The sequence below is a fragment of the Gymnodraco acuticeps genome, unplaced genomic scaffold, assembly GCF_902827175.1.
Source record: "Gymnodraco acuticeps unplaced genomic scaffold, fGymAcu1.1, whole genome shotgun sequence".
Taxonomy (NCBI): Eukaryota; Metazoa; Chordata; class Actinopteri; order Perciformes; family Bathydraconidae; genus Gymnodraco; species Gymnodraco acuticeps.
This window is the reverse complement of record NW_022990678.1, coordinates 321,200-332,601: the sequence shown is the minus strand read 5'-3', so window position 1 is coordinate 332,601 and position 11,402 is coordinate 321,200. Positions and strand designations below refer to the sequence as shown.

General features: G+C 37.6%; 1 long non-coding RNA gene across 1 annotated transcript; it reads right to left on the bottom strand.

Annotated features, from left to right (window-relative positions):
- Positions 1-10,227: 10,227 nt before the first annotated feature.
- Positions 10,228-11,060, bottom strand: LOC117555286. Its single transcript, XR_004570382.1, has 3 exons — positions 10,982-11,060; positions 10,489-10,670; positions 10,228-10,364 (listed from the first exon to the last, which is right to left on the bottom strand). It is a non-coding gene; the product is annotated as an uncharacterized LOC117555286 (long non-coding RNA).
- Positions 11,061-11,402: the final 342 nt, after the last annotated feature.

Sequence of the window (11,402 nt, the reverse complement as noted above, 5' to 3'; positions counted from 1 at the left end):
TTTCTTTAAGACCGTGACTCTTAACACACCATCCCCCGAGAGCCAAACATACTCACCCCCTTTTCAACGCCCTCCCCCCGCAGCAGCTCAGGTGTGAAACCCCCATACAGAATGTCAGTCCCTGTGTAAAACTTTTTAGTGACACTCTGCAGATTTGTGTGTAATTCTCTCACAAAAAGGAACTGTAAGATACACTTTTTATGTATGCAAAACCTTAAACATTTCTGAAAATAAAATACTTTATCTGAATACAATTTTCTTTAAAGGCACTTTTTGATTTTAACGCTATTTCAATGGAGCGATCCAGTTTTGTTGACATCAATGCTTTATTCTCTTTTCTTGTGTTACTAAGATACTTTTAGTTACAATTTAATGGATGCAAACCTTTTTAACCGGGTAAAATATTCATTAATTTGTAAGGAATTTGTTTTCTTTATGTCTCTCTAAAAGGCAAGTTTGTGATTTTTACACTGTTTCGATGAAACACAGCAGTCTTGCTAACTTGACATGACTAACATTAATTTTCTAAAATATATGTTTTTTAGAAGCGTTACTTTGATTTCTTTCATGTTATTTGAACACATTACTTTTCATATTTTTTCAACATACTGTGATATTTTGTTTTTTGTCTTTCTCTCCTTTTTCCATTATACTTTACTGAAGGATACACTTTTCTTTTTTTAAAAGCTGACCACTACCATGAAAGTACTCTGTTTTATTAGATTCCGTAAAGCATCTGACTCATAATGGCAGTTTGTGATTTTGAGGCTATTTCAGTGAAACAAGGCTGTTTTTTTAAACATTTGGCAGATTTATGCTTAAATTCTCTGAGAAAGTTACTGAAGGATACACTTTTGGGTATAAAAGCTGAAAAAGTAGATAATGAAGTACTTTGTGTCCGTGTGAAACCCCCATACAGAATGTCAGTCCCTGTGTAAAACTTTTTAGTGACACTCTGAAGATTTGTGTGTAATTCTCTCACAAAGGAACTGTAAGATACACTTTTTATGTATGCAAAACCTTAAACATTTCTGAAAATAAAATACTTTATCTGAATACAATTTTCTTTAAAGGCACTTTTTGATTTTAACGCTATTTCAATGGAACAATCCAGTTTTGTTGACATCAATGCTTTATTCTCTTTTCTTGTGTTACTAAGATACTTTTAGTTACACTTTAATGGATGCAAACCTTTTTAACCGGGGTAAAATATTCATTAATTGTAAGGAATTTGTTTTCTTTATGTCTCTCTAAAAGGCAAGTTTGTGATTTTAACACTGTTTCGATGAAACACAGCAGTCTTGATAACTTGACCTGACTCACATTACTTTTCTAAAATATATGTTTTTTAGAAACGTTACTTTGATTTCTTCATGTTATTTTAAACACATTACTTTTTCATATTTTTTCAACATACTGTGATATTTTGTTTTTTGTCTTTCTTTCCTTTTTCCATTATATTTCTTGAAAAACTACATAGTGATTTCTAGCAAAATACAACATGCAACTAATACATTATACAAATTACGACTTTTTGCGATATTTTCAACATAATATACTTGTACTTTTTTTTTATAGGGCTTCAAGATATTTTGCATGTCATGCATAAACACAGTGTCATCTTTCTTGAAACTGACGTGCTGTCCGTTTTACAAAACAAGTTATGTTTTCTGCTTCTTCATCCTCTGAATTTTCCTCCCCCGTCCCTCTTCCTTCACCCCTCACAACAACAATCAAGGTGGATCTGTGAAATGAAACACCTCTTCCCAAAGCGTGACTTCCCTATTGAGGGCATGCGTCTAGGGCAGTAGGGTCTAAATCGATTGGCCCGATATACTAACATGCAGAACGTACGGTATGTTTGAAAAAGACTAACCATTTATCCAGTTCAAGCTGTCTTTAAGATGTGACATCGCGCACTGACTATTTCCCGTAAAATCGTGACAAACTATTACTTATTCTTAAATTTGATCTCTTGCTGCATGGTTGAAAATGATAGATGAAAAATAACTTTGTTTAAAAGAGTCAAGTTTTTCAAGATCAGATACAGGTCAAGCAAATGCATAGAGGAGGTATGGTGCTGGCTCATTAGCCCTCTCACTCTTCTTAGAATGATCCTGTGCAGTTATAGTTAATAAAAGTAATTACACATTAGTTCACAAATCCATACAACTAAAAGAGAATATCCTTAGGTATCACTATTAAAACCTAAATAAGATCTTTTGAAAATAACCTCTTTGCAAAACAGATACTTCTTTAGCAGTTTCACAAAAACTTGAAAAGAAACATCCTTAGCCAGCACACACCATTTAAAACAAACCCTGAATCAAATCTAGAGAGGACAATAACGTTTTTAGATGTCTTGGTGAGTGAAAATTAATGGCTGTTTTTATTTAATTTGAGTTTATTTCTTTTTTTAAAACTAACTTCATTTCTCTCACAGAGAGTGTCTTAATTAACATAGGCATTTACACCCAGGCTATCTCAACCCCCCACATCTGGTTGTGTGTGTGTGTGTGTGTGTGTGTGTGTGTGTGTGTGTGTGTGTGTGTGTGTGTGTGTGTGTGTGCGTGTGTGTGTGTGTGTGTGTGTGTGTGTGTGTGTGTGTGTGTGTGTGTGTGTGTGTGTGTGTGTGTGTGTGTGTGTGTGTGTGTGTGTAGAGGATGTCAGGCTTTTATGGTTTCTCCCCCACTTGTCCTGACTTGTCTCAGGCATGTCCAGACTGTTCACAAAAAAATAAGATGTGAGAGAGAGAGGTTGACAGAGGCTGACATTACTTTTTTTAAATATATGGTTTTTTAGATGCTTTACTTTGATTTATTTCATGTTATTTGCAAGTATTTGTAAGTTACAGTCAATACTGTATACAGGATTAGGGGGCACAGGAAGTGGTTAGGAGGCGGGACATAGATCCTATGCATACTAATGTGATTGAAGCAGCAGCATTTTATTTTTCTCATTTTTAATTTAATTTTGTAAACCGGAAGTGGGGCGGGACATCCGCCGGAAGGGGGTGGGGCTTGCACCGGAAGTGGGTGCGGAACACCCGCCGGAAGGGGCGGGGCTTAGCTCATTAACATAAGTAGGGAGAGGTGTGACCTGTCACACCACCTGTCACTTTGTATGCATACTAATGAGACGAAAGTGGCATTAGTATAACTACTCCTGTTACTTTCAACCGTGTTACTATAATTAGAGTAACAGGGGTAATTCTTCCTTGGAAAATATACATTTGATGCCTTAGCTCGGGCAAATCACTTCTTTTGATGGTTTATTATCTGTTTTTCCTAAATACATAAAAAAAATTATAAAATAAAAGGTTCATTTTTCAAAAATGTTGGTGTCTAAATTGTCCTCCAATTCTGGAATGACCCTCAAATATTGCAAATAATTATCTGTTTTCAAATGAACGATTTCGATCTAAGATAAATTATTATTTACTATTATGGAAGCAAACAAGAGACAGAAGTATTCGAATTGTATTAGACACCGAATTTATAACATTGAAAATAATTACTTTGAAAATCATGAATCTGAATTTTTTTTGGTCCGAATTTATCTATGTGAAATAAAAATGTAAAATTCAAGTTAAAAAAATTCGAATGTTCAAATTCAGATCCCAAAAATTCAAGTGAAAAAAAATTCGACGTCAAATATTTTGGTGTTTAAAATTCGATGTCAAAAAATTCGGTGTGTAAAATTCGACGTCAAAAATTGCGATGCAGCCTCATCCGGGCTACTCAGACAGGATAAGCAATCGAGCCCTAATGCAATCAAACCGACTTCTGGCCTATCAGAGCCAAGCGGCAAACCCCGGGACAGTGCGGTGAAGCCCAATGCTGCAAACTATAGGCGATGGATGCAGATGGGAGCAATTCCCGTAGACCCTATGTTAAAATGTCCAACTTAACATAAGAAAATGAACATGTTTCTAGCCTGGATCTACAAAAACATATTCTGTATATAGTTAGATTCCCCCTTCATGACAACGGGGCTGCTGCTCCTAGCTCCTCTGTCTCACGGTTAGCTCCGTGATGCTACAGCGGCTCAGCGCATGAGGAGAACACTACTTGAACTCGGCAGTGTTTGTTGTGTTGGTTCCTGGTGGACTATTCGTCCTGCAAATATAGGATTTATCTGCGGTTGAAACAGACCGTCCATGAATGCAGTTTCTTCGGTAAGTCAACCCTGCGTACTTTATGTTATGTTACTGGTGTTTTTATTAAGCTAACGTTAATGAATGTTTAGAGTTGGGTTAGCATTTGAGCAATCGTAGCTCCATCTGTGCTAACGATGCTATGCGTAGCATCCAAGAGTGTAAAACATTAAGTGGGATGCTACTGTATACCAAAAGGCTTCTGTGCGAGGTTGCTAAAATAAGGTCATCCTTGTACGTTAGATAGTTAGTTTGCTATTTAGGTTACTGAATGCATTGTTAAGGTTCATTTAAATTCGCTATGCTCTACTATAGCATACAATAGACTAGCTAACTTCAACGTATTGTTGAAGAGAGGCTTAGTGTAATTACACTAAGCCTTTAATATACATATTAAATCAACCTCACAATGAAATGTGTGTATCTTTAAAATATGAACGTCACATTTCAAGATAATAACGCTCCCTTAGATATTGTAATATGGTTTGTTGAACTGGAGTTATTTATTGCAGCTAACCGCCTATCCGACCCAAACATTGTTGTTTTTAATATTATTACCAATGCCTCTTTTAATTGTATTATCATCACACTTGAGAAACAGCCTTATCGTGGCTGTACAACGGAACATGTAACTTAATGCCTGCATTTAAGGACGATGAATAGCGTAGTCAATGCTTTAGTGACAAGGAAATGATTTGTTTAAATATTATATATGACGTTATCTGTGACTTCAGTGGAAATTAAGCTTATCCATTTCATTGCATTTGTTAAATAGGTTTGTGTCTTACCCTTACGTGTGTGATGCATATGAATATGGCATTTGAAAACACATTAATTTGACTGACTCATGAAAACCTCATCCAAAGTAACAGTAAAATAAAAAGGACCTACACAATAATACTCAATCAAACTGATACAGTATAAGGACTGTGATATCCAGCAATTTCTTAAGTATAACAATAAGATTATGACCTGTTTTTAAAAGAAGATAAAAAGTAGTTTGCATGTAAAGAAGTCTGTAACCCATGCATGTAACTTTACATCTGTTTGTTCAAAGTGTCCTTAAGGTGATCCAGACAGGCTGGACCAGAGGAGGAGAGACAGACCTGGACCAGAGGAGGAGAGACAGACCTGGACCAGAGGAGGAGAGACAGACCTGGACCAGAGGAGGAGAGACAGATCTGGAGTCCTAGCAGCAGAGAACTTCAGCACGGATTCCAAGGTACACCTTTTTCATGCTTTACAAAGAATGCATAAAGTAATGACTCTAATACACTGATATACATTAAACATGACTGAATACTAGATCACCTACACATCAGTGATGTTGAGTGGACTTTCTTAGCAAAACGTTACATTTAACCAAGCAGCATCACTTTTTTGTTCAACTTTCACATTTCAATGTATTTAAGGCAAATATTATTGAACATAGTGAGAGCTGCGACCCTTTGTCTTTCAGTGAGACAACCGGACAGAGCAAGCTTCTACAGTTGCACTAAGTTTTGATAACAGTTAAATATTATTTTAATAATACATTTATTTCAATGTTGATGAATTTAGAATGGTTTATTCATAATCTGATTATCTTTGTAGTACACTGTTGGATTTAAAAAACACATTAAAATAAAAAAATCATTATATTTATGAACAAACAAACACACCTCTTTCTTAAATAACACACTTGCTCTGCAATAATATGTTTTTTGATATTTCTGTTAGGAAAGGACATGCCTGAGAGACAGGACTGCTTCACCATGTTCTCTTTCTCTGAGGGTCCAGAAGAACATCCAAGAGGGAAAGGAAAAGCTGATGTTATGAGATTTAAGAGCAGTACAGGACATTGACTAAGAGACACTTGTATTGTAACACAAAGACCTGCACACTGAATAGTTTTGTAGTCTAACAGGAACTTCATTTGTGTTTTGTGTTTTACGTTGCACCTCAGAGACAGTGTGATTATTGTCAGGCCTATAAAGTTTGGCCAAAAAAAAAAGTCAGCTGATCAAATGCATTTGCCTCACTTTGAGCTTCACATCACTTGTGCCTTGTACCGCAGAGTTTGCAACGTCATAAATAAATGGTGCCAATCTTCATTCAGATGTGAATGTGTAATCTAACATTTTCAGCAAGAATAACGGACAAAAGGAGTGCAAATACAATTTATTGAAATGTGAACTAAAAGTTATCAAGCATGAACCATCACCATTTTTTTTTAAATAAAAACGAAATAATATACATAAGTTACACTAAATGTTAATCTGTTAATTGACAGGCTAGGCCTGTGCAGGTGGTAACAGCTATGCCCAGCATGGGCTAAGTTCTGTAGGTGCAGCTGGTGCAGATCCTCCTCCATCAGGTCTGGTCCTCCTCCCTCAGGCCTGCAGGGTCTTTCCCTGCGAGGAGGGAAAGACCCTCAGCCCTCTCTGGCCAAAGCAACAGACAGGACGTTCATAAAGCTGAGGTTTCCCCCAAAGTCTCTAATCATCCATCCTGTGAATATGAGAGGGGAACAAATAGTGTAATAGATGCTTTGGACAATAAGAAATATAAAGTTAACTGTTGAGTTGCTCAGTTTTTTAGATTGACAGGGTTTAATAACACAAACAAAAGGAGAGAAATAAAGATTGGTCTTTCAATAAATTGTGTTGATTTTGTCTTTTGAATTGTTTGTCTGAAGTCAAGTAGCTAGAACTGTTACTTATAGTTTGAATGATACAGTCTGGTTATAATGTTTGGAGGAGGCATCACAGGTAAGAGCACCATTTGTTGTGTTCCATCCATAACAAATTGATGTGTGTGTATTTATTTATCTACTATTTCTTGAATTATTACTGTCAGTCCAAAACAAGAGATTTTGTTTTGGTAACATTTAAAAATAAAAAAACATCTCTTTTTCACTACACTATCTTGAATACTTTAGTTTTTACGTCACTACATTTATCTGTACAGCTTTAACATTGTAAAGGTGTCACTTCGGACTAATTATAACAGCATGTCCTACTCAGCCCTAGAGTCTCTAGGGCTCTGGTCCTACTATTTTGAGAGTTTGAACAAACCAGACCATCTATTAATGTAGAAAATAGTTGGCACATTACACCATTATGAAAGTAATAATTAGTTAGCTCATTGTTCAAAATGAGCTCCAACTACAACAGTTAAGTCAACTCGTGCATCGGTAATAACAATAAATCAAATGATATAATATAATAGTATAACTTGTGTCTACTTTAACAACACTTTCCTAATTATACTAGCATAGTTTTTACTAAAGTAACATTAACATGTTAAAATGCAGGGCTTTTGTAAGAGAGTATTTCGTATAGTGTAGCATGGTCTACTTGACTTATCTAACCGAAGTGATCGTTACGTTACTTTGCAAACCGTGACACACACACACACACACACACACACACACACACACACACACACACACACACACACACACACACACACACACACACACACACACACACACACACACACACACACACACACACACACACACACACACACACACACACACACACGTTGTGATTCACTTCAATTAATGGTAACGGAGCTTGCTAACAGCAAGGCACAAGGCTACTTCACTCATTTAGCTAGCTAATGTAAGATACAAATGCTGTCGAGCCCTCACTGCTTGTAAAATAAAGAGCACAAACTGACTACTTACCCGAGCGGCGAGCCCCGCTGTTCTCCGTCATTTTTCTCCCGGGTTGTTGTGATCACATGACTGACAAAGCCGTGCTCTGATAGGCCAGAAGTCGGAGTTGCATTAGGGCTCGATTGCTTATCCTGTCTGCGTAGCCCGGATGATGCTGCATCGCAATTTTGGACATCGAATTTTATACATCGAATTTTTTGACGTCGAATTTTTGGGATCTGAATTTCAACATTCGAATTTTTTTCACTTGAATTTTTACATTTTTATTTCACATAGGTAAATTTGGAGCAAAAACATTTAGATACATGATTTTCAAAGTAATTATTTTCAATGCTATAAATTCGGTGTCTAATACAATTCAAATACTTCTGTCTCTTGTTTGCTTCCATATACTATGCTAGCTCGAAAAAGGTTTGAAAGATATTGAATGGTGAGACAGAGTAGTAGGACCAAATGCAACCACTGTTAAAAATCAATAATATATTAGCTAATATTATAAGTGTTTTTTGTGTCATTAATTTGCTAAACATATTACATTATTAGTTGTTTTCTTTTTTTCATATTGATATTTTTACCATGCCAAGGAGGTTATGTCGTACGGTTGTTTGTTGATTTGTCAGCAGGATTGTGGAAAAACTTAAATTCAACCTGATTTCCTGTCTTTTTGAATTCTCAAAATAAAGATATGTCTAAAAACCCTGCAAGCTGAAAAGTGTTTGTTACATTCATCTTGTTGACATTAAATAAGGAATTGACTACATTTAACGAAACCCTATTTTGCTCATATTCAGGTTCCTATCTGTATGTTAATTGTGCCTCTAGTCTACTGTGACATGTCTCCATGCTTTAATGTTCAAAAAGGTCTCAATTTTTCTCATACTGCCTGTGCTGCAGCACCTCTTTTCACCCTCCGTCTGAAACCAGAGCTCAGTCTGCTCTGATTGGTTAGCTGGCCATCTCTGTTGTGATTGGTTAACCACTTCGATAAAAAGAAAAACCTAACCATCCAACTGGAACCTAAACCCGCATTAATCATGTGATGATACATTATAGACTAAAGGTTATTTAGTAGCTGTATTGAAGCTTTTGACCATATCACATTTTCATCATCAGATTTGATTTTTCACAAAAAAAATAAACTTTTAAATAATACAAAAACAATTAGAACAGCAGTATTTCTCTTCTATAGTTTCACCACACATCACAAAGGCATTTTTTAAGTTACTCAATATTTGTACTGACAAGAAACAAAGATAACTTAAAAACACTTCAATAAATGAACATGACATGTTGGTGGAAACAGGAGAAGAGAGCTTTTCTGATGCTTCGACTGACACCACAAAGAATCAGTAGTGTAGTAGTGTAATCAAAAAAATACAAACACATGAGACTATGAAGACATTTGACATGTGACCAACCTCGTTTGAGCTGCCCCGCCCTCCTCAAGTTTCACAGACAAGCCGCCTGGATGAGCAAAGACTGTTTCCTCGAAAGGAGTCATGGCATTGAAAGCAACACTTTGGACGCTCTTGTTCTGTGAGGAAAGCTACGGTGTGACGCTCGGCTCAGCCTCTCTCATGTCCATTATCAGGTTTTCAGTGTCGGTGTGTTTGCTGACTTCAGTGTGCTGCTCCTCAGAGAATAATGGATGCTCCAGCACTTTAAAGGTCACCTATTATGCAAAATCCACATTTTCATGTCTTTTATAAATAAACATGTGTCCCCTCTGTGTAAAGAGATTCAGAAACAGAGGGAATTATGGGACGCTACAATGCATGGTTTGGTATTTCAGCCAAACACTTCAGAGACATGTTTTGTATATATCTGAGACCTATAATATATTGATGAAAAGCAGTATAATAGGGGACCTTTAAGGGGATCCACCCTTATTAGTCTGCCAGCAGCATATTTTTTAAGAGGTCCACAACGTTCAGCAGCTCCTCTCTCTTGGCCATGTTTCTATAAGATATCACCTGGAAGAAATGTAAGCTAAAACATGTCTTTATAATCGTATTGAATCACGGCAGTGCAATCAATAAGTACATCAAATAAATCCTTGTAATAACATTATATTACAGAAATAAAATAAAAAAGACAACCTACATCCACCAGGGAATCCACAGAGCTGAGGTAGAAAAGGGGTTTCCTCTGAAATTAAGCCCAGTCTGTGTGGCAATCTCCCAAGGAGTTTACAGAGAGACAGTGTTAGAGTCAAATAACTGATCCTGACACACAGACAGACGGACACACAGACAGACGGACACACAGACAGACAGACAGGCAGCTACCTTATGTCTCCAGGTCTGCTGATCTAGCTTCCCCTCACTGTTGAAAACAAGGCTGTTTTTTTGTCTGCAGTTCAACAGGTAATCTGGAGGCTGACCCACCAACATCCATATTGTGTTTCAGCGCATCATACTCGTGTTCTGCAGGGGGGGGGGGGGAAGAGAAGCAAAGCCTGCAGCAATTCATGCAGCCACAGCACCCAGAGACCCCATGTCTATTTGTTCGCTGAAGTCCATTCCCAGGATGACCTCTGGTACCCTGAGAGAAGAGGAGAACTTCTTGTTCACTTTTGTTTCTTTTCCGGTAAAGAAACAGACTTCTGACGTTTGCAACAAAGCCACAGTTTCCATGCCACATGTTTTATTATCTCCAGTTCCCGTACCTAGCTATTCCACAGACTCTGCACAGCGGTTCCTGGAACAGCCTCAGAAACGTGGCGAGCCAGGCCGAAGTCAATGAGCTTGACTTGCAGCGGCTGCTGACAGCTGTTCACGACCATGATGTTTCAGGCTTTAAGTCTGCATGCATGATTTCCAGGGCCTTGACATGGAGCAGGCTGTTCAGCTGAAGAAACACAAATATTGAGATTCATTAGGATCACAACAATTAACATATTTAACTTTTCCTATTGCAGTTAAGTATTTTAAGGATACCTCTGAATAAAGTAATAATTCCACATTGTAGGAGCCGATTAACACTGTGGGTATAGTCAAAGTTAAAGTCAACTTTAATGTCAACCTTCCAGTTTGTGTGTACAGACAGAGATCAAAATACTGTTTCCCACAATCCCGAATATAAAAACAATGTATATAGAATACAAAATATTAAAATATGTGTTGTAGGGACTGAGAGGCAGGTTAGTGGGAGGCACCTACATTCCCAATAGGTGGCTTCACCCGCTTCCAATTAGCAGTATTGGGAGCAGGTGTGGAGACCTCACACCTGGTGCTAATCACTCCCTCAAGGGAGACAAAGCACCCAGAGTTGCTCAGTTGTGTGTGGCACATGAAGGGAGCAGGAGGCTCCCAGCGTGAGGAAACAGTTTGTAAGCTGGTAAGTCGGTTAGCGCCTGGCTACGTTAGCCTTTGTATAGTTAAAGGTATTTTTGGACCTCCACATGGAGAAGCGCATTCTGTTTCTGCTGCTCCTGTATCATCTGCCGTTGCAGAGTCTGCTGCTCAGTAGAAATGCGCACCAACTCCCTTAGTACATCCTCCATCTTGAAAACATCTGACTACAACACCACCACTAGAGTCCTTATGCCCGCATTCTCCACCAGTGTAACAGGACTGGGCA